This window comes from Hyperolius riggenbachi, chromosome 3, assembly GCF_040937935.1.
Source record: "Hyperolius riggenbachi isolate aHypRig1 chromosome 3, aHypRig1.pri, whole genome shotgun sequence".
Taxonomy (NCBI): Eukaryota; Metazoa; Chordata; class Amphibia; order Anura; family Hyperoliidae; genus Hyperolius; species Hyperolius riggenbachi.
Window position 1 is genome coordinate 172,294,254 of NC_090648.1, and position 24,319 is coordinate 172,318,572.

General features: G+C 44.5%; 1 protein-coding gene and 1 long non-coding RNA gene across 6 annotated transcripts in view; one reads left to right on the forward strand and one right to left on the reverse strand.

Moving 5' to 3' along the window:
- LOC137563158 (uncharacterized) overlaps positions 1 to 24,319 on the reverse strand; it is a 246,475-nt gene that overhangs the window by 59,962 nt on the left and 162,194 nt on the right. The window lies entirely within an intron of this gene.
- Positions 15,397 to 24,319, forward strand: part of LOC137563160 (uncharacterized) — a 119,752-nt gene continuing 110,829 nt past the window's right edge. Inside the window, exon 1 of the long non-coding RNA XR_011030274.1 lies at positions 15,397 to 15,572. This is a non-coding gene — a long non-coding RNA (uncharacterized lncRNA). The remainder of the gene's footprint in view (positions 15,573 to 24,319) is intronic.

Consider the following 24,319-nt stretch of genomic DNA (forward strand, 5'->3'; position numbering starts at 1 on the left):
CCTGCCAGGGAACAGGATTTTCTGCATTTCCTTTTTTTTATTTGATAAAATTCACTGAAATCAAATTGTGGACAATGCAATACATCTGTCATGTAAGTAGAGCTAGTATTTATATACTTATACTGTATGTGTGTGTTTTTTTTATCTTAGCATAGTATGGCTGACAGCTCCTCTTTAAGCATCTCACTGAAAGTGTGAACAGATGAGTTAATTTATTCCATTAATTCAATCTAAAAAATATTTAAAGCGTCTATTTCTTTTCATTTTTCTGATTATGAGAGCGCTTAGCAGCAGAACAAAAGACTACAAATTGCAGCAAAAACTGAGATGGAAACCATAAGTATGAATGAGAAAATATTTATTGTCAATTAGGGAAAATACATGCAAGTGAGCACAGTGAAACCAGCATACATAGTAACATTTATAGTTACATAGTTTGGTTGAAAAAAACAAGACCATCTATGAAGTTCAACCAGAAAGAAAACAAAAACAAACAAACAAAAAACACAACCCTGAACTCGCACATATCCCAGTTGATCCAGGGGAAAGCGAAAAACCTACCAAGGCTTTTGCCAATTAGCCTTAAAAGGGAAAATTTCCTTCTCGCATCCAGATGGCAGTCAGATAAATTCCTGGATCAAGGAAAGCATCTGTCAGTAATCGCGGAAGAGCCGCCGCCAGGAGTCAGCGGCAGGCGGCTCTTTCCGCGCACGATGTGGCTAAACACGGGGAGGCAGCCGCCTCCACTCAGTCTGAGGCGGCTGTCCCCGTGCAGGGCATGGCGGAGCGCGGAATATCCGCCGCGTCGGACGCGGCGGTTAGCGCACGTGTCCCTGCTGCGGAGACACCGCAGAGCAGGGCTGCTGTGGCTGGGACTCGTAGTCCCTTCAGGTTTAGAAGGACACGCGTGTACGTGTGGAGAGGCAGGTCATTTATAGCAACCAGAAGTGAGTCAGCTGACCAGGCAGGTCAGCTGACTCTGGCTCCACTCCGCATTGGTCCAGCACTTGGGGAGGTGCTGGGAAGATGTGTGTATATACATACTGCTGGCTGGTCATTTCTCTGGTGTCTGGCGTTGCGATCACATACGTGGGAGCACCCAGATCCGTAGTCAGATCCGCAAGTGTGCCGGGACCAGCTGGAGCTGTAATCCTACACTTAGCTAGAATCTGTTAGCTTAAAGTACTAGTTTGATTGGGATTATCTGTTTTGACCTTTTGCCTGCCTGACTATCCTCCTGAACTCTGATCTTGTACCTCGATATTTCTGATACTCTGTTGCCGAACCCCGGCTCGTCCTAAGACCCTGCTTCTGCCTCCTGATCTTGTGCCTCGATTTATATCTGATACCCTGTTGCCGACCCCTGCCTGTACTTAGACTCCGCCTTTGCCTCCTGATCTTGTACTTTATCTGTCCGTGTGTGTACGACCTGGCTTGTCCGACCTCGAGAACCGACCTTACTGTTAGAGGCGGTTCCCCATTCTGTTAGTGACTCTTTCTCCAGAGGGTTACTTTCAGACAATCCTTCCTACTGTCAGCCTGACTCCTCCCGTCTTGGAGAGTCCAGGTCTGCAGGAGGAATACGTGCAGTACTTCTGACTGCGCTGAGGCTTTGTCCTCAAAGTGTTACTGTTACACCAAAACACTACACTCTACTCAGGTGAACAGAGGTTAGCTGGTATATCAGATTATCGGTGATACTGCAGATCACTTATAATCTGGTATACATCTGTATTCCCAGTGATACTGCAGATCACCGGTAATCAGATCCTCTCTGTGCTTCACCGATCGTTACAGAACGCCAGACCAAAAAACAGATGGACGCATGCACTGACTCTCTGACTGTGCTTGCCACTTCGGTGGATAGCATTCATCAAGCACTGGGTCAGCACAAAGCTTTAATTGATGCTCTATCAGGCTCTGTGCGAACCCTCCAGACGTCAGTTGATTCGGTGCGATCCCCTCCTAGTGATGACATTCGTATGCCCGTACCTGATAAATTTTCCGGCCACAAGTCTGACTTTCGGAATTTTAAGAGTAGAGTGTTATCATATTTCGATTTGAGACCGCGATCCTCGGGAACTGAGACCCAACGGGTCATATTTATTAAAACTTTGTTGACTGGTGACTCCCAGTCCTGGGCATACAATCTGCCCCCCACAGATACAGCTCTGACCTCGGTAGAGGAATTCTTTAAAGCCATGGTAGTAATATACGACGACCCAGACCTTGCTGCAACCTCTGAGCGGAAACTCAAACTTTTGCGGCAAGGCAAAGGCTCGGTCGAAGATTACGCGGCAGAATTTCGTCGGTGGTCAGTTACGGCCAGGTTTGATACCTATGCTTTGTTGGATTATTTCCTGTCTGGGCTGTCGGATGAGGTCTCCGATCTAATGTTAAGCCAACCCGAGCCCAAAACAGTCGATGAGGCCATCTCATCGGCCATTCGAATCGACCGTAGGCTACGTCATCAAAGACAGACTAGGGGCACTCATCGGGTCAGGGTAACATCTTATGCAGCACCTCCCGCAGCACCCCTGGTATCTCCGTCTCCTTCGGTCTTATCATCTCCCGTCATGCCTCCACCTGAACCGATGCAGATTGGTCGGTCTAAGCTGACCCAAGTGGAGAGAAGACCGAAAATGACGGAACAGTTATGTTTGTACTGCGGTGAAGGGGGGCATAGGGTACGAGACTGCCCCATTAAGCCGGATAAGAATAAGCCGGGAAACGCTACCGCCTAGGAGTTGTAAGGGGTGACACCCTGGGCGCCCAACTCACATCCCTAAGAGAAAAACGTTTGCTCCTTCCGTGTACGATTACATGGGGGGACAAATTTGAAGCCACGGAGGCCTTTGTTGACTCAGGCTCCGCGGCTAACTTTATGAGTTTAGAGTTTGCAGAGAAGTTGGGCATTCCACTCGCCCCAGTAAAACCACCTATCCAGGTTACTGCTGTGGACGACTCCCCACTACAAAGGGACCGTCCACTGTCTCAGACACCAGAGGTGGAGATCATTATTGGGGTCCTGCACAAGGAGGGTTTAAGTTTTTTTGTGTTACACATGTCTACCTCCACAATTGTCCTAGGTATGCCCTGGCTGCAGCTCCATTCGCCGCAGATTAATTGGGCTGCAGGACAATTAACCAGTTGGTCGGACTTTTGTTCCCAGCAGTGTCTAGGGAAAGTGACTTTAAGTCAGACCAAGATTCACGTGGAGGGTGTTCCCGAGGAATATTCTGAATTTTCAGATGTACCAAGGCTGCTGATCAGTTACCTCCTCATCGCCCTTTCGATTGCCCCATTGATCTCCGTGCTGGTTGTATGCCCCCTAGGGGTCACCTGTATAACTTGTCCGGACCAGAGAAGATGGCTATGCAGGAGTATATTCGTGACAACTTGGCCAAGGGCTTCATTCGGCCCTCCCGGTCGCCTGCTGGGGCCGGTTTCTTTTTTGTTAAGAAAAAAGACGGAGGTCTTCGACCTTGTATCGATTACCGGGGTCTCAATAAAATCACAGTGAAAAATCGCTATCCGTTACCATTGATAGACGACTTATTCACGCAGGTCACTAACGCAAAGATCTTCTCTAAATTGGATCTGATGGGTGCATACAACCTGATCCGCATTAGAAAGGGCGATGAATGGAAGACGGCCTTCAACACACCCGACGGGCATTACGAGTACTTAGTGATGCCCTTCGGGTTGTGCAATGCGCCAGCCGTCTTCCAGGAATTGATCAATGAGGTATTCAGGGAGGTATTGGGTAGATTCGTGCTGGTATACCTTGATGATATACTTATCTATTCCAATAACCTCTCCGAGCACAGGGTCCATGTTAGGTTTGTGTTGAACACATTAAGACAAAATATGCTTTATGCTAAAGTGGAAAAATGTATTTTCGAGGTGACCACTGTCACGTTCCTAGGGTATGTAATTTCCACCTCGGGCCTGTCAATGGATCCTGCCAAGGTCACAGCCGTGTTGGAATGGCCACAGCCAGTGGGGTTGAAGGCCCTACAGAGATTTTTAGGTTTTGCGAACTACTACAGGAGGTTCATTAAGGGGTACTCCACGATAGTTGCCCCCCTTACCAGTCTCACGAAAAGGGGGCAGATACCAACCACTGGTCCCCTGAGGCCGTGGCAGCCTTTTCTCACTTGAAGAAATTATTTTGCTCAGCGCCTATTTTGAGGCATGTGGACACGTCCTTTCCCTTTATTGTGGAGGTTGATGCCTCGGAGGTTGGGGTGGGGGCGGTGCTGTCTCAACGGTCAGGGTTGCAGGGCAGATTACATCCGTGTGCTTACTTTTCCCGTAGGTTTTCACCCGCAGAAAAAAAATACGATATAGGCAACCGGGAACTTCTGGCCATTAAACTGGCGTTTGAGGAATGGCGCCATTGGTTAGAGGGGGCAGAACACATGATCACAGTTTACACTGACCACAAGAACTTGGAATACATCGAGGGGGCTAAGAGACTAAGTCCCCGTCAGGCCCGTTGGTCTTTATTTTTTACGAGGTTCAGGTTTATAATCACGTACACTCCAGGCAACAAAAACATCAAGGCAGATGCCCTCTCCAGATGTTTCGAACCTGAGACAGCACGGCCTCCCACTCCTGAGTCCATCGTCCCGCAGAGACTAGTGTTGGCAGCCACAGAGACCTGGGAGGATTGGACAGAGGTTTTGGGTCCCTTTCAGCAGGATGTTCCTGAGGGAAAACCTGAGGGGGTCATGTTTATCCCACTACCATTTCATTTACAAGTTCTGCAACTGTTTCACGCCCATAAGAATGCTGGTCATCCTGGAGCTGCCAGAACGCAGGATCTGATTGCCACGTGTGCTTGGTGGCCTTCTTTGGCAACGGATTGCAAGGAGTATGTCAGGGAGTGTGCGGTGTGTGCCAGGAGTAAACCCTCCCGGCTGGCACCTGTAGGAAGGTTGCAGCCTTTGCCCAACCCCGAGTGAGCCATGGACCCACCTGTTCATGGATTTTGTGGGGGAATTGCCCAGGTCTGAAGGTATGTCGGTCATTTGGGTGGTAGTCGACCGTTTTAGCAAAATGGCCCATTTTGTGCCCCTGAAAGGACTTCCCTTGGCTCAGGAACTGGCCGAATTGTTCATCATTCACGTCTTCCGGCTGCATGGCATTCCGGAAGACATTGTGTCAGATAGGGGAGTCCAATTCGTGTTTGGATTCTGGAGGGCATTTTGCCACCAAATGGGCATGAAATTGTCCTTCTCGTCAGGCTACCACCCACAGACTAATGGGCAGACTGAACGAATTAATCAGTCTTTGGAGCAATTCCTAAGATGTTACGTTGCGGAGGCACAGAGTGACTGGGTAAAGTTTCTGCCTTTCGCGGAATTCGCACAAAATAATTTGAAGAGTTCTTCTTCCGGTTTCTCTCCATTCCAGATTGTGACAGGGAGGTCGCCCAAATTCTCCCCTTTTCCCGTTGTCTCTTCTCCATTTCCAGCACTGGAGGATTGGCAGAGGTCACCCAGGGACAATTGGGGAATTGTTAAGGGGAACTTGCAGAAGGCGTTCCAGAGTCAGAAGGGTCAAGCGGACAAGAGACGGTCCGTGGAATGGAAGTTTTAGCCAGGGGATTTAGTCTGGGTGTCCACACGTCACTTGACCTTGAAGCAGCCATCTGCCAAACTGGGCCCCAGGTTTGTGGGTCCATTTTCCGTGATTAAAAGAATCAACAACGTCACTTACGCCATTGATCTTCCTGCCAGCATGCGGGGCGTAAGGTCGTTTCACGTGTCCTTACTCAAACCTGCGGTTCATGTGGGTCCCACTCCTCCTCCTGTGATGGTGGAGGACCAACCTGAGTACGAGGTGGAGAAAATTTTAGACTTACGCATTATACAGAACTCGGTACAATATTTAGTGCATTGGAAAGGGTATGGCATTGAGGAGAGACAATGGGTACCTGGGAGTCGCATGCATGCGAACGAATTAAGGGAAGAGTTTCATGCCTTACATCCAGAAAAGCCTGGAAGGAGCTGTCCGGAGTCCACTCCTCGGGGGGTACTGTCAGTAATCGCGGAATGGCCGCCGCCAGGAGTCAGCGGCTCTTTCCGCGCACGATGTGGCTAAACACGGGGAGGCAGCCGCCTCCACTCAGTCTGAGGCGGCTGTCCCCATGCAGGGCATGGCGGAGCGTGGAATATCCGCCGCGTCGGACGCGGCGGTTAGCGCACAAGTCCCCGCTGCGGAGACACCGCAGAGCGGGGCTGCTGTGGCTGGGACTCGTAGTCCCTTCAGGTTTAGAAGGACACGCGTGCGCGCGGAGAGGCAGGTCATTTATAGCAGCCAGAAGTGAGTCAGCTGACCAGGCAGGTCAGCTGACTCTGGCTCCACTCCGCATTGGTCCAGCACTTGGGGAGGTGCTGGGAAGATGTGTGTATATATATACTGCTGGCTGGTCATTTCTCTGGTGTCTGGCGTTGCGATCACATACGTGGGAGCACCCAGATCCGTAGTCAGATCCACAAGTGTGCCGGGACCAGCTGGAGCTGTAATCCTACACTTAGCTAGATTCTGTTGATAGCTTAAAGTACTAGTTTGATTGGGATTATCTGTTTTGACCTTTTGCCTGCCTGCCTATCCTCCTGAACTCTGATCTTGTACCTCGATATTTCTGATACTCTGTTGCCGAACCCCGGCTCGTCCTAAGACCCTGCTTCTGCCTCCTGATCTTGTGCCTCGATATATCTGATACCCTGTTGCCGAACCCTGCCTGTACTTAGACTCCGCCTTTGCCTCCTGATCTTGTACTTTATCTGTCCGTGTGTGTACGACCTGGCTTGTCCGACCTCGAGAATCGACCTTACTGTTAGAGGCGGTTCCCCGTTCTGTTAGTGACTCTTTCTCCAGAGGGTTACTTTCAGACAATCCTTCCTACTGTCAGCCTGACTCCTCCCGTCTTGGAGAGTCCAGGTCTGCGGAAGGAATACGTGCAGTACTCCTGACTGCGCTGAGGCTTTGTCCTCAAAGTGTTACTGTTACACCAAACACTACACTCTACTCAGGTGAACAGAGGTTAGCTGGTATATCGGATTATCAGTGATACTGCAGATCACTTATAATCTGGTATACATCTGTATTCCCAGTGATACTGTAGATCACCGGTAATCAGATCCTCTCTGTGCTTCACCGATCGTTACAGCATCCAAGCCCTCTTTAAATGCAGATATGGGGCTTGATTGACAAAGCTGTGCAAATGCATAGCATGGCCGTGCTATGGGCTTGATTCACAAAAGCGTGCTAAGTGTTAGTACGCCAGTGAAAAGCTGCTTATAACGTGCAAACTGCCTTTTCGCGTGCTAATGCGTGAGTAAGAGTTTGCGCGCGTAAAGTTTTGCGTGCGTAAAGTTTTATGAGCACTACTTGCCGTGCAAAATCAGCCGCTTCATGTGCAAAGTAGTGTGATAAGCATACTTTGCACGCGAAGCAGCTGGTTTTGCACGCAAAATAGTGCGCAAAGCCGCAAACCTAAAATAGCACGCGAACAGTAACAGATTTGCTGTGCAAACTACTTAGCACCCTAGTTTGCACGTGCAATGCTTTTAAGCCCCATCTACACGATACGATTCTTTATACGATTCGATTACGATTCTATTTACGATTCAATTAAATCCTACATGTCCGATCGGGATTCGATTCAATTCGATTTGCCATTGCAATGGCAAATCGAACTGAATCGAATCGAATCCCGATCGGACATGTTGGATTTAATCGGATCGTAAATAGAATCGTAATCGAATTGTATAAAGGACCGTATCGTGCAGATTAGTCTTTAGGCATGCTAACTGTGTTGGCACCCTTTAGTGCATCAAGCCCTATGTGTTTAGCACTCAATGTGATGCACACAAAGGTTTACGTGCTTTACCACGGCACAATGCGTGCAATGTGTAGCGGCAACGTGCACGTAAAACATTGCGCGCATAAACCTTTGCGCGCATCACATTGCATGCTAAACGCATAGCACGGCTTTGTGAGTCAAGGCCATAGAGTTTGCCATAACTACTTTCTGAGGAAAAAAGATTCCAGGTTTTAATCACTCTCACTGTAAATGACCTCTTTCTAAATAGATGGCAGAACATTTTTTTTCCTCTATAGGCAGATCATGCACCTTATCCATTGTACAATCCTAGAGACAAAAAGCTCATCTGCCAAGCTTCTGTATTGGCCACGGAGGTTAATCAGGTCACCTCTCAGTTGCCTTTTTCCAAGCTACATAAGCCCAATTTGTTAAACCTTTCTTGGCAAGTAAGATCTTCCATCCCTGTGATTAATTTAGCTGCCCATCCTTATAGTCAATGTCCTTTCTATAGTGTGGTGCCCAAAACTGTATCTGATGCTCAATATGTGGCCTCACAAGTGATTTATACTGAGGGAATTGTATACTAGCACCTCAAGATTTTATTTCCCATTTTATGCTTCCACAAATTTTATTTGCTTTAGCTACCACTGCTTGGCATTGTATATGATTACCTAACTTGTTATCAACAAGTATTTCCAAGTCCTTCTCCAACTCTTATGTTCCCAGCTGTATGCCATTTATTTTATATGGTGCTCTACCTTTGGTACATCCAAGGTGCATGACCTTACATTTATCAACATTAAATTTCATCTCCCATGTGACCATTTTGTCAAGATCCTGTTATACTATGTCGCTAATCATCTTAGTGTTGATAATTATGCATAATTTTGTATCATCTGCAAATATGGCTACATTACTCTGTTTCATCTACTAAATCATAAATTAATACATTTAAAAGAATTGGACCAAGTACTGACCCCTGCAGTACCCCACTGCAAACAGTTTCCAGTTTTGAGTATGTTCCGTTTACCACCACTTTTTGCCTTCTATCCCTTAAAGTGGACCTAAACCCAGAACGTCCTCTCTGTTCTAAAAGATAAGCAACAACATAATAACCTTTAATAGAGATGGCCCAAAAGGTTCGCCCACGAACTTATTAGCATGAACTTTGGTGGTTCACGTTTGCAAATGAACACAAACTTTATGGCGGTTCGACCCGCCCCCTATATAACATCATTAGGGTCAACTTTGACCCTATACATCACAGTCATCAGGCACAGGGTAGCCAATCAGGCTACACTCACTCCTGGAGCCCCACCCCCCTTATAAAAAGCAGGCAGCGTCAGCCATTTCACTCACTCGTGTGGCTGCAGTAATTAGAGAAGGGAGAGGTGCAGCAGAGACATTAGGGAAAGTTTAGTTAGGTTACAGTTAGGCTCGTTAGGTTGCTCTTTCTTGCTGATCTTCTTGCTAAAAGGCACTCCTCCTCCTCAACAGCTCTTTTGAGAGCTAATGTTGTTCTTGTGATCTATTTTTTTTGTGGTTGTCCCACAGACACTTCTGTTGCATATACAGCCCTGTCAGTCAGTCTTAGCTGCTGGACCTTGGCCCCTTGGTAATTACTACTGTGCCACTGCCAGTTCGAGCCATCTCTAACCTTTAATGGGAAACATTTATTTGTGACAGTTTACTGATAAACAATAAATCTGCAGTATCTACTTCCTGGTTTCATGGGAGCACAGAAATGGTTTACATATTAGCACATAACTGGCACACACCCGAGGCACAGAGCTGACAGCTCAAATTACACTTGTGATTACTTGCTGGGAAGGGAGAATTAGACAGGTTGTTCTCTATAAACACACACAGGGTGGACACAGTTTGGATTTCTCTGTGTTTTTCTTTTTTTGTGTGCAAGAGTCTAGGTCCACTGTAACCAGTTCTCCATCCACATACAGTACACACATTTTATACAAGTCCCTGTATCCTCAACTTCTGCACCAGGCTATTGTTGGAAATAGTGTCAAAAGCCCTTGCAAAGACCAAGTATACTACATCAATTGTTTTTCCCAAAATCTACATTTTCATTTACCACTTAATCAGGGGCGTAACAAGTAATCACTGGGGCCCCCTGAGAAACTTAGGATGGGGCCTCCTCCCTCCATCCCCCTTGCTGACTTATCCAGCATCACTACAGTACAGAGCACTTGGGGAGGGGTAGAGAGGTTGGGGGCTGGGCGTTGTATAGGAGAGCCTGATGCACACTGTATAGAAGAGCCTGCTGCACACTGAATAGAGACTGTCTACAAATCTTTGTCTACAAAACTTTGTATGATTTATTATCAGTGGCTGAGCAGATGCATTCATTACAACAATTGTGCAGAGAATAGAAAGCTTTTTTTCTTCCGTGCCCAGACTCCTTAAGCATCAGTACAGGACACAGCATTGGGGAGGGGTAGAACAGCACTGTACACAAGACCCTGCTGAACACTTAATATGGACTGTCTACAAATCTTTGCCTGCAAAACTTCATATGATTCCTTATCAATGGCTGAGCAGATGCCGTCATTACAAAAATTGTGCAGAGAGCAGAAAGTTGGCAGTCTCTCAGGGCAGTGAAAAGAGACTACGTAGGCTCTCTGTGGCTTCTGGGCCTCCTGCATCTGCATCCCTTGCAGGGTCTATTGTTACGCCCCTGCACTTAATAAAAGCTGAGCATGTTTATGAGACAGGACCTGTCTATATTAAAACCATGCTTTCAAACTGAAATAAGATTATTCTGTGCTACATAATTTTGTAAAGCATCCCGTAGAATACCTTCAAACAATTTACACACAACTGATGGTAAACTCACAGGTCTATGGTTTCCTGGTTGTGATTTTTTTCCCTTCTTGAATAAGGACAAACATCAGCTGTATGCCAGTCATAAGGAACTGACCCACTTGAGTATAAGACATTGCAATCCTAATGACACATAACTAACTATGCAAAATAGACATCTATCTACCTATCATCTATCTACCTATCATCTATCTATCTATCTATCTATCTATCTATCTATCTATCTATCTATCTATCTATCTATCTATCTATCTACACAGACAAAGACAGAACAGCAGACAGGGACAAGGAAAATCAGAGTGAGAACAAGCAGGAATAAAAGACAAGAGATCAGATCAGAACATAGGTTTCAGAGCAGCGAGCATAGAACACAGCAACAGGACAGCCAAGCTAAGATCTTTTAATACAGATGTGTTGGCCTAAAGTATGTCCATGTACATACTTGGTTGGGGCTCAGTATGAATTACTGCATCAGTGCAGCGTGGCATGGAGGCAATCAGCCTGCGGCATTGGTGAGGTGTTATTATGGAACAGTGATCATTAAAGTGTACCTGAGATGGGGTAAAAGTTCTATTTAACGTACCTGGGGCTTCTTACAGCCCCCATAGCTTTACAGGTCTCTTTATTTCCTCCTGAGCTTCTTTTTGCCACTGTGCCCCTTCAAAAGCTGAACCAGCCATGGGCTACTGTGCATGCATGGTCCAGGCCGCCCGCCTCTTCCATTACATTCCTAGCCACAGGAGCATGACCAAGAAGGTCTGGAGCCGGAACCCCCAATGCACAGTAGCCCGGTGACGGGTGATCTTTCAGAGGGGCTCAACGGATCAGACTGGAAGGAAACCAAGGGACCTGTTAGGCTACAGGGGGCTGGAGGAAGCTCCAGGTAAGTAAAATAAAACTTGTTCTTCCCTTCTCAGGTTTACTTTAACCACTTCGCCACCCGGGTACAGTATATCTACGCTCCATTGGACTTCAGTTCCCCGCCCAGAGCGTAGATATACGCACCCCCCGCCGCTACTGCCGCTGCCGCTGCTGTCCGCGCTCCCGCTCGCACTCCCGCTCGTAATCACGCCGCCGGCCGCTCACCCGGACGGAGATCAATGACCGGGAAAATCCATTCCCGTTCATTGATCTAAGCCCCGCAATGATCCGCTGCTTCTCCGCTAAGCAGCGCGATCATTGTGAAAAAAAAAAAACTCTCTCAGCCTCCTAGTACTTCCTCCAAGCGTCCGGAAGGACGCTTGGAGGTCGCATTAAACAAAAAGTTACTGTTGCCATCTTGTGGCCAAATAGTAAAACTACACCCTAAAGCATTTTTCACATACAAATAGACTACTTTTACACAAAAAATTAACTCATTACCTCCCACACTCTCCAATTTTTATTTTTTTTGTAATTAAAAAAAAAAAAAAAAATTTACAATAAAAAAAATACATAAATAGTTACCTTAGGGACTGGACTTTTTAAATATTTATGTCAGGAGGGTACAACACTGTTACTTTATAAACTATGGGCTTGTAAATAGTGATGGACGCAAAACTGAAAAAAATGCACCTTTATTTCCAAATAAAATATTGGCGCCAAACATTGTGATAGGGACATAATTTAAAGAGACTCTGAAGCGAGAATAAATCTCGCTTCAGAGCTCAAAGTTAGCAGGGGCATGTGTGCCCCTGCTAAACCGCCGCTATCCCGCGGCTAAACGGGGGTCCCTTTACCCCCAAATCCCCCCTGCACGACTTGGTCGTACATTTGGTCGCTCCTGGAGGCAGGGCTAACCGCCGCAGCCCTGCCTCCAGTCGCGTCTATCAGCGGCGCATCGCCGCCTCTCCCCCGCCCCTCTCAGTGAAGGAAGACTGAGAGGGGCGGGGGAGAGGCGGAGATACGCGCAGACAGACGCGCGTGGGGCAGGGCTGCGGCAGTTAGCCCTGCCCCAACCAGGAAGCACTCCCCGGCTGTACCGAGGGGATTTGTGGGATCAGGGACCCCCGTTAAGCTGCGGGATAGCGGCGTTTTAGCAGGGGCACACATGCCCCTGCTATTTATGAGGTCTGAAGCGAGATTTATTCTCGCTTCAGACTCTCTTTAAACGGTTTTATAACCGGTACAAATGGGCAAATACATTTCATGTATTTTAATTACAGTAGCATGCATTATTTAAAAACTATAATGGCGGAAAACTGAAAAATAATGTTTTTTTTTCCAAATGTTTTCCTATTTTCCCATTAAAACACATTTAGAATAAAATAATTCTTGGCATAGTGTCCCACCTAAAGAAAGCCTAATTGGTGGTGAAAAAAACAAGATATAGTTCATTTTAATGTGATAAGTAATGATAAAGTTATAGGCAAATGAATGTAAGGAGCGCTGAAAGGTGAAAATTGCTCGGATGCTGAAGGAGTAAAACCCCTCAGTTGGGAAGTGGTTAAGTCAAACTTTTGGAAGCATGGGCAGGTGCAAAGTCCTGCTGGCAAATTAAATCAGCAGCTCCATAAAGCTTGTTAGCTCTTGAAGCTTCTGAATTTATCCCACATTCTTGAATGGGATGTACTTTACAATCAAGGCTATACTTATCCCTGTTGCTTGTGCATCATTTTTTGCCCAATATCTCACATAATGCCCCAAAACAACTGCTTAATTAATGTGTGAGAGTATAACAGTATATTTTACTTTCAGAAACCTGGGATACCAGTCTCTCCCATTGTAGAAACCATTATATGGAGGGGGTTGAAAGAAATGCATTCAAAGGAACACCTAGTAACTGGTTCAGTAGGTGGATTATACATGACAAAAAATGCTCACATGGGGAGATACAAAAAGTGACAGAGCAGCCTTTTGTGGATTTATGTTACATGTCAAAGTGGGTGATTTAGAAGTACAGTAGTGGTCTGGAAACACCCATGTGAAAATCTTTGAGAAAGTAACAGCTGTTTGTTTTTATCTGCCATGCATCTGTCAAAGTAGCCTCTTCTCTCCCAGCACCAATTGTCACTTGACTGCAGGAAGCTGGTAACTGTTTGTTCAGCAGCATTAACATGAAGCCCCCAACCTTTCATTATTTTCTCCTACGTTTTTTTCCTAGGACATGATTTCGAAAATAACTTTTCAGCACTTTATCATTGAAAAAATACCAAAAGTAGGTGAAAAAGTAATGTCAAAATTATCCAGTGTATTTTTTTCAGCCTGGTGGCTAAAGGCATTTTATTGACAAGATGTAAAAATATCAACTTGGAGAAAATTAAGGAGAAAAAGTTAATTACATATGGCCTACTGTGGCCCTTATTCAATTAACTTTTTCTCCTAAGTTTTCTCCTATAGGATATTTTTACACCTTATCAATAAAATGCCTTTTAAACCACCAGCAAGCAAGAAAATACACAGGATATTTTTGACAGTACATTTTCATCTACTTTTTGGTAGTGCTAACAAGTTATTTTAAACAGAACATGAAAAATTATCTCCTAGGAGATCTTCTGAATTTTCTCCTAGGAGATTATTATTCGTCTTCTATTTAAAATAACTTTTCAGCACTTTGTAATTGTAAAAGTACCAAAAATTAGGGGGAAAGTACTATCAAAACTATTTTAAGAATTTTCTTACTTGCTGGTAATTTAAAAGGCATTTTATTGACAAGTTTGAAAATATCCCTTAGGAGAAAACTTAGGAGAAAAAGTGAATTGCATATGGGCCCGCGTGTCTAAAATACTGTAAAATAAATACAGTGTTTCCTTAAAGGACCTCTGTTGCAAAAATCTTAAAATTTTAAAACATATATATGTAAACATATACAAATAAGAAGTATGTCTCTAAATGTAAAATGAGCCAATAATTACTTTTCTCCTATGTTGCTGTCACTCAGGGCCCGTTTCCACTATCACGAATTCGCATGCGGTGCCCGCATGCGAATTCGCACAGTCAGTACAAGTGGATGGGACTGTTTCCACTTGTGCGTTTTCCTGCACGTTTTTCTGTGCAGAAAAAATCTGCAGGGTAGGGCCCTCAGAATTCGCCTGCGTGTGGAATGCAGGCGAATCGCACGCAATGTATTTAATAGGGAAATCGCATGCGTTTTCCCCATGCGTTTTTTGCCGCGATTTTGCATAGGTACCCATGTTAATTCACACAGGCAGTGACATGGTTAAAATCGCATCACCCTTACCTATGCGAAATCGCATGCGAAATCGCGTCAAAAAACGCATGCGGAATCGCACCCGCATGAGATTTTCCTGCGGTGATTCGCCGGCGATTCCGCAACGCTATAGTGGAAACGGGCCCTTACAGTAAGAAGTCGAAATCAGACATTACCGACAGATTTTGGACTAGCCCATCTTCTCGGGGGGGGGGGGGGGTTCTCAGGGTTTTCTTTACAGGTAGTCCCCAACTTACGAACGACCCGCCGTTACGTATGACAAAGAATTTTTCAAATTGGACTTGTAGTTTTTGAGAAAATTGATTTTAAAAAATTCAAAGAAAAAATGGCTTTTAAACTTGTATAAGCAGGCACAGAAGGCAAAGGTGACACAGAGGGGGACACTGGAGGCAAATAGGGGCACAGAGGAGGTACAGGGGACAGAGAAAGCACATTGTTCTGACTCAAGAACAGATTCAGGTTAAGAACGGACCTACAGTCCCTATCTCGTTCGTTAACCGGGGACTACCTGTATTTTTAAAAGCACTTAGTGAATGGCAGTTGCTCCGTCCAACTGCCAAAAAAGTGTGCAGAGAGCAGGGAGGCTGGCTAGCATCTTTGTATAAATCTTTTCAGGGAATGTCTTTATAAAGAATAAAGGCCATGCTGAGAATCCCCTATGGAGAGATGGACTAGCCCAAAATCTGTCGGTAATGTCAGATTTCTAATACTTACTGTAAGTGACAGCATCATAGGAGAAAGGTAATTCATGGCTCATTTTACTCTGGAAGAAATGAACTTCTTATTTGTATGTGTTTTAAACTTTAGGATTTTTGCGACAGTTCCTCTTTAAGTCATTGAAAATGGCTATTACTTTGAGAATCCGCACAAAATAAATGTAGTTCTAGCATTACAAGTATCTCCACCCGTATTATATCACAATTCACGCACTCATTTCAGAGGACACCGGGATCTGAGCACATGCCCTTTTGTAACAGTGGCTTGTGTGAGATTGTTTGTGGATGTTGGCCCAGTTCCCTAACCCAACAAGCCGTGAGAGAGTATTAAATAGCCCTCTAATCACAGGACATAATCTGTTTACATAGGTATTACATAAAATAGGTGTGGTGACTACAACTGAGAAGCTTGATGAGTTTTGAATTACAGCACCAGAGATTATAATGTGTTTTTGTGCAAACAGTTATATGTGATATAGGGATATTATATTGTACCTCGCAACTGTGCATAAAGGCATGTAAATTAACCTTTCCATTTGAAATCTTAGCTGAACAGGCAAACAACTGTAACCATAGACCAGGATGTACAGCCAACGTGCCGTTGAAGGGATTATTGTCAAATGATATACCGTGAATAATGTTATTCTGCAGAATGAGACAAGAACTAGAATGCGTCATGTGTTATATCACTGGATTTATCTGTGCTGTGATTGAATGCTGCATTCTGTGTTAACTGAAATAAAATATGCAACTCACATCAATAAGTATATATACCATTGTAAATTATATCCTTATCTTATCAGCCATTGACGTACATTTTATTTTTCTATCAGGACATGAAAAACAATACAGTAATACAGTAGAATCTCTCTTTAGTAAACTCTGGCTATAGTAAACTCTAAAGTAGTAAACCTCTGGCTATAGTCAACTCAGTGCTCAGGTCCTGACCATGTGCCTGTATACAATGTATGACCAATCCTGATATAGTTGACTTCAGATAAAGTAAACTACTTGAGAAGATCCCTTGGAGTTTACTATAAGGGGATTTTACTGTATTCTTCTTTGTGCCCTAAACATTAAGAAATATCCAATCAGAGTATCAGACTTCTATCTTCTAAAAAATGGAATGAGGCATGAGATAAGTTTCAATATCCTGACCTGCTTGGTCAGATTGGGAAACACTCTTATTCTCATGGACATGGGCAGTGCCATATGGTATATCCTGGTGTCATCTGAGTTTAGGAAGAAAGACAGTGGACAGATTTGAAATGAAATGTCTATTCTCCCCTAGATAAGCTGTACCAAAATATGTAAGTCCATCTCTCCTCCCCGCCCACCCCTCCCCCCAGAATAAGCATATGTACTTGGACATGTCAATCAAACTAACTTGTTATGAAGAGTTCACATGTGTGCTGGCTGTCCTAGATAGACAGTAGGGGACAATTGTGAGGAGATGACCTCATAGTGGTGAAGTGGCCTAGTACAAAATCACTACAAAATCACAATTAATTTTGGAAGCAAAGATCCTCCATTTTGACAACTTGGTTGCTTTTATTGCCATCAGTGTTAGGCTCCCTGCACACTGCAAATCCGTTTTGCGATTCTGATTCCGTTTCCGATTTGCAATTCCGATTTTCCCTGAATGCAATCAACAGAAAAATGGAGAAAAAAACTCAGCATGCAGTAACGAATAAAAATCTGAATCGGATGTTAAAACCGATTAAAAATCTGAATCGGAATCGCATGCAGTGTGCAGGGAGCCTAAAAGCTGTTTGTGATTGTGTGTTTTAAATGCAGAAGGATAATAATTGTTGCTATGTAAATTGACCACATCCCTCAGCACCAGTTTTTCTCCTTATTTAGGTCGCAAGAGAATAAGCATGGCTAGCTTTTCTTGTGTATATATGATTATAGCAACACATTGTGTGTCAGTGTACGCTCTGTTGTAGCAGTGAGTGGAGGAAGGCAGTTCAGCATGATGAATGTGGCAGTGCTTCCTGCTGCCTAGAAAACTGTGCAGCATTACACTTTACTGCAGCGCACAGAGTGGAAAAAATATGATCCAAAGGGTCCATGCAAATAGATCCATTGTACATGTCCATTGCGTATCTGGTGTTCAGTGTGGTACACTACAACGCAGCTGAGGCAGTGTGAACTGCACTGATGGGAAAGCTTTCAAGACGCACCAGAGATGCTCTTTAGAACCTCTTTGGCACTCTTTTGGGGAAGAGTTTGTGCTTACTACAATTGACTTAAAGCGGACCCAAACCAAACATTTTTTTAATTCAAAATATTTCGTTGCACCACTCTGACACATACAAAGATAAATAAACACTCCTTCAAGCCTATGAGCATTTCAGTGCATGCTTTTCACCCTCCTCTTTGCATAACTAGGGTTATACAGGTGGCAGCCATTAGCAATTTCTCCTTTTCTGGACACCATCTACTCCACCAGTTTGCCGGATTCTGTCCCGGCAATATGAAAGGAAGGGAGGGGTTTCTCCAATAAATGTAAAATATTTTATATTTGTCATCATGCAGCTGAAAAAAGGCTGCTATTTATTATTATAATTTAGAAAATAGATTTTATTTCTGAAATCTTGTAGTTTTAGTTTGGGTCCACTTTAACTGCATTTCACTTAAAGGGAACCTGAACTGAGTAAAATTATTTCAAATACACACATGAGGTAACTTCAAACGAACATTACATAGTTACCTTACCATCAGTTCCTCTCAGAAGCTCACAATTTTCTTCTGACAATGATCCCTTCCAGTTCTGACAACATTTTGTCAGAACTGAAATATATCAGTTGCTGTCAGTTATAGCTGAGAGGACAACTGATGTGACAGTTACTGTCCATGTTTCCCTATGGCTCAAGTGGGTTATGTTACAGTTTAACAGTGTGCTGACCAGGAAGCTGTTATGGGGTAATGGCCATTTTCAAAATGGAGGGAAGAGAATTCTCTTGATCACAGTGGACAAACAGGACGCAGGAGAGGAGAAAGAGATTGATGAGTAGACTACACGGGAGGGAAGTATGACTTGTGTATGTTTATTTTGACTTTTAATTTTCAGTTCAGGTTTTCTTTAAGCAAACTTACTGTTTAAAATTTTGAAATTTCCTGGCAAAAACTGAACAAAGTGCAGGCAGGAATTTTGACCATTCACAGTAGTCAGTTCATTTCTTGATTTGTTTAGAATGTCTTTGATCTACCTGAAGGTGACAACATAAGTAATAAAAAACATTCTCAGTTTTTCCATTTACTTCTTTTATTAAAGCAGAGATGAAAAGAGGGAACCTGATGCGGTGCAGAATTGCTTCATAGGCAGTACTGCGGAGATCTCCTGGCATAATGCAGATAGTTGATGGGCATGTCAAGTGAGCAGGAGATGGTACAAGGGTCTAATTAATCACTTCTAAAGATCACATCCCTGTGAGCATGGCCATTATTACCACCAGCATAGAAAGTATAGTGCACATTTCAATGAAACAAATCTCAGTTCACGATAGTGTTAAATCTGAACTCTGGGCTCCAAACATATAAGTCTATGTCAGCCCCCCATTTCCTCCTTAATGTTGTTAGGTATTTAAATTACTTCATTAGTATTGTTCAAATTGATATCACATGACACATTCTGGCTCTATGATACCTCTAGGTAGTGCTTATTATAGTAAAATTCTTTAGCGCAATAGGGGAAGGGGGTGTCTATGGGGTATAGTTTCCCAAAAAAATGAGTGTGGTTAATGATTTGTTACATGCCCTTTTTCTATATGCTATAGATCACACACAAAGCGGTTTAATATAGTTCTCTCCATTATAGGGCTCGAAATATACGGCCCCTCTGATTCTGTATGTGTAGATCAGGCTGGTTTGCTATGTCTACACTGTTTTTCAGCATGATGCTTATGTCAGGGCTTACTAACTCTGTCCTCAAGTACCACCAACAGTGCATGTTTCGTAGAAAACTACGCAAAATCACAGGTGACTTAATTAGTGTCTCAGTAGATTTCCACAAAACCTGCACTGTTGGTAGTACAAATTTATAGACAGCAATTTTCAATGAACAGGACAAAAAAAGTGAGTGCATGTGGGCATTTTCAGTGTTGCTTGCGATTTTTCACCATAATCATTTTCGCATCAAAAATGGCAATTTTTTATTTCAAGAAAATTTTTCGCATATTTCATTGTACTTTCGCAAAATGCAAAAACTAAAAAAAAGTGATTTTTGGCAAACACTAATGTGAACCGGGCCTAAATTAGAGCTTTGCATTGAAGGTAATCATTTTTCGAAAAATAATGCTTACATATGTACATGATGAATGAAATAAAGTTGTCAAATCAATCACTTTCTAAATCTGATTAGCCTTGTGCAAAGTTCATCTACTGCTAATTTCAGTTCAGTGTAGATTGTAGACATTGCAATAAAGGCAAACTTTTTTCTTATAAGGATACTTTGGCACATTTTCCATTACACTTTAAACACCATTGAACTTCATATAATTAGCATTCAGAATATTAGAGACATGATAAAACACAATTGTTTTTTGCATCAGGGGTAAGGGAAATCATGCAAACAAAACAACCTATAAACCAAACAAATTAGCTCACAATGTAAATCATTGTTAGGATGATAGCATTACAACTTGCAGTAACAGCACTCTGATGTAAAGCACTACTGCAAGAGACTGGATATAGCTTGGAAAAGTAGGTCTCAAAAGACACAGTCGGCTTTCCTAACAGTAATGGGGGGAAACATAGTACCTGTAGGGTAGGGGTAGGCAAAGAGACCTAAGGAGTCATCACATGATTAATATAGTCTGTCTGGGACTGTCAATCAATCCATAGAGCTCAGATTAAGAAGTATTTGTCAAAAATATATTTTTGTAAGAAAGTAATCTCTTCATGTTTCGAAACATTAATTGCCATAAACTACTCCTTGATACTAAGGATGGGATTATATTTCCAATATTTAGGAATCAAACTCTTAGCAGCGTTAAACATGAATGGTAAAACTAATTTCTTGTACGACTTAATTGGCTGACAGATGTTATGAAACAGTATAACCCACAAGTCATGTGAAAGTTGTATGTCAGTAACCTTATGAATCATATGATTAAGAGATTCTCAGACAGGACTCAATTTGAGGCAGCTCCACCAGATGCCTGTAATGATCCAGTCAGCTGTCTGCACAGACAGACAGCTGTTTGACCATTCCTTAACTCTGAGGGCTGCAGGTCTCTTGAAAAGAGAGCTGTCCTTGCTTTGCAAGTTTCAGACCTGCTCTGCTGCTGAGGAATTTGCATATATTTGTTATGCAGATTGCCTACCTGCCTCTTTTGAAGGCTGGCAGTATAAATACCATGTTCTCCCAGAATCCTTTGTTGGTCATCTTTAATGGTTTGTTACTGAGAAACTCTCCTAGAGTTTCAGCCCTGTTTGTTTGTCAAAGTTTACCTTAGAGTATATTCCTTGGGACTGCACTAGGCAGTTCTTCTAGTGCAGTCAGGTTAATGTTTATCTGTATTGCCTGTCTTGTCTTGTCCTTACGATTGCACTGTCGCCAGCTGTTGGCGATGGTGAATCGTTTGGTCCAGTACCTGGATCGCACTTGCCCTAGCGTTAGTGGCAGTGCATCTCTCTAGTCTATGTCTTGGAGTTTTTCCGTAGCTGCGGTTGCTATTGGTTACTCCTTCTGTCTGTCTTGCCGTGTGGATCACACTCGCTCTGGCGGTAAGAGCAGTGGATCCTGCTAAGCCTATTCTTGTACTCTGATCACACTTGCTCTGGTGGGAAAGAGCAGTGGATCCTGCTAGTTCTGTTTCTGTACTTGGATCACACTCACTCTGACGGAAAGAGCAGTGGATCTTTCCTGTCCTGTCCCTGAACCCGGATCGCACTCGCTCTTGCGGAAGAGCGGTGGATCTTATCTGACCTATTTCTGTTTCCGTTCATCTGTCTGTCTGGAGCAAACGCTTGCGGTTGCCTGAGGGAAGGCAGCCGTTTAGCAAGCATTCCTGTTATTTGTTTATTTGTGTTCATTCGTTAGTCGGAGTGGCGTGCTTGTCTCTGTTGCGCTTATTGTGCGGAGTCCGCGCCGTAAACGCGTTCGCTGTTGCGAATGAGTGCGGTGTTCGTGTTTAGCTAGCGTTTGTTATTTTCCTCATCTCCTCATTGTTGTGTGCTGTGCCTTTGTTACTCTCGTGCTCTGTTCTGTTCAGCCTTGTGTCACTTCTGGCAATCTCCTCTCTCTTGCGATTGCGTTCCCGCTTTGTTTCTGCGAATGTGTGTTCGCCGTCGCTGGGTGGCGACTAGATTGGGGAACACACATTTAGTCTGTCTCTGTGCTCTCTCTTTTGGAGGGCTATCGTGCCCTACTTTGCCTTTATCTGTACAATTCCCATCTGGCATCTGTGGCCGTGCAGAGGCTGTGCTCGTCTGCACTCCACAGCTCCATCTGCTGGTGGGAGTTGCCCTCTACCGGTGCATTGCACCTAACCTGGGTACTATCTAATTATACACTTGTGGAGGATTTCCGCTGTGTCAGCGCGCCTCTTGTGCGCTGACCACGGAAATAGAAACCCGCAATCGTTACAATGCCTCCCTCTCCACATCCCCTCCAACAGAGTTCTGTGCAGTCATGGGGAAATTTTAAGACGCTATAGGGAGTTCTATGTCATCTAAACAAGATTTTATAATTTGCCTCCTTGATCTTAGAGCTAGTAAAGGAGGCGACCCAATTTCGCACTCCCACTTTCATAGAAAATTAGGATAGACAGGGAAAGAGTAGGATAGGACAATCCCATAAAGAACTGAAATATTATGGGCAGGTTTTTCGCTTTGAGATAACGACTCAAGAGCTAGGAGGTCTGCTGAAGATTGAAGAGGATTCCAGTGTTTCCAGTTCCAAAAGTTCAAGGGAAGAATCCCAGTGCTTGTCCTTAAGTCTTCTAATGGTGATATTTTTAAATCAGGCATAAGAACATCCCTCGGTCTCAACTCACACTTCCTAAAATAATGGCTTTTTTATCCTGGGGGGCATAAGAGTGGAATTACATCTAATCCACTTCAGCATTTAATCCACCAGACTTGAAAGATGTGTCTTGCTGTGGGGACAGCTAGGTAAGGTACATGGAATTGGAACTGAGGCACTCAGATTTATTCTTTCAATGGTTGTTAAACTAAAATTTGCTCCAGGCAAAAACATGTTTTACTGTCACTAGAATAGGTCTAGTCTAAGGTCCTGTTAAGATGTGATGCCCAATAGCACATTATTATATTGGGCATGCCCAATTCTTCCCTATCTTTTTTGTGTATAAAGTATCCAAAGCAAATCAACTTTTTTGATATTTGAAGAAAGTCAAACTTAATGTTCATCTTTAGTAAGCATCGGTTCCGGAGAGGCCTGATGTACTGGGAGTAGCTGGTACTAATGAGACCTCTGGGTGGGACCAAAGCTCACAAGAGAAGAGCAACAGCATGGGTGACAGCATGCACACCTCAGCTAGGCTAGCCTGTCATGCACTTCAAGATTAAAAATAAGGCACCTAGAGACTTATATTATTTTTAACTGTGTTTCACTATCTCCCTGGAATTCATTACATAACTGAGCTGCCACACTGAGCTCTTGTTGTGAGGATTTTGATCTTAAGCCTCATACAACAGTACAAGGCATGTCGCCCAGCAGGGATCAGTACCTGAACCCTTACGCAACACTGCAGACAGGGCCGCCTCTAGCCATTTTGTCACTCCAGGCGAGAAAGCCTGTGGCGGCCACTACAACACCCCTCCCAAATGGGGCACACAGGGTGACAAAGGGAGGTACTGGGGGACAGAAAGAGGCATGAGGGTCAGAAGAAGTCATAGGAGGCACAATGGGAGACAAAAGGAGGCACAATGGGGGACAGAATGAGAAACAAAGGAGGACAGAAGGAGGCACAGGAGGACAGAGGGGCAGCGGGCGGTACAGGGGGACAGAAGAAGGCATGAGGGCCAGAAGGAGGCACAAAAAAGGACAGAAGGAGACACAGGGGGACTGAAGGATGCACACAGGGGGACAGAAGGAGGCACATAGGGGGCCAGAAGGAGGCACAAAGGGGGGCATAAGAAGGCACAATGGGGGACAGATTGAGGCACAAAGGGGGACAAAAGGAGGCACAGGAGGACAGAAGGAGGTACACAGAGGGGCAGCGGGCAGTACAGGGGGACAGAAGAAGGCATGAGGGCCAGAAGGAGGCACAAAAAAGGACAGAAGGAGACACAGGGGGACTAAAGGATGCACACAGGGGGACAGAAGGAGCCACAAAGTGGGGCAGAAGGAGGTACAAAAGGGGCATAAGGAGGCACAATAGGGGACAGATTGAGGCACAAAGGGGACAAAAGGAGGCACAGGAAGAAAGAATGGGGCACAGGGGGACTGACGGAGGCACACAGAGGACAGAAGGAGACACAAAGGGGGCAGAAGGAGGCATAATGTGGGACAGAAAAAAGCACAAAGGGGGCAGAAGGAGGCACAGGAAGACAGTAGGAGGCATAAAGGGGAACAGAAGAAGGCAGAGGGGAATGTAAGGAGGCACAGAGAGACAGATGGAGGCAGAGGGGGACAGACAGAGCCACAGGGAGACAGAAGAAGGCACAAAGGGGCACAGAAGGAGGCACAGGGGGCAGATGAAGGTACTGGGGACAGAGGTGGCACATGGGGACTGAAGAGGCACATGGAGACAGAATGAGGCACAAAGGGAGACAGAAGGAGGCAGAGTGGGACTGAAGGAG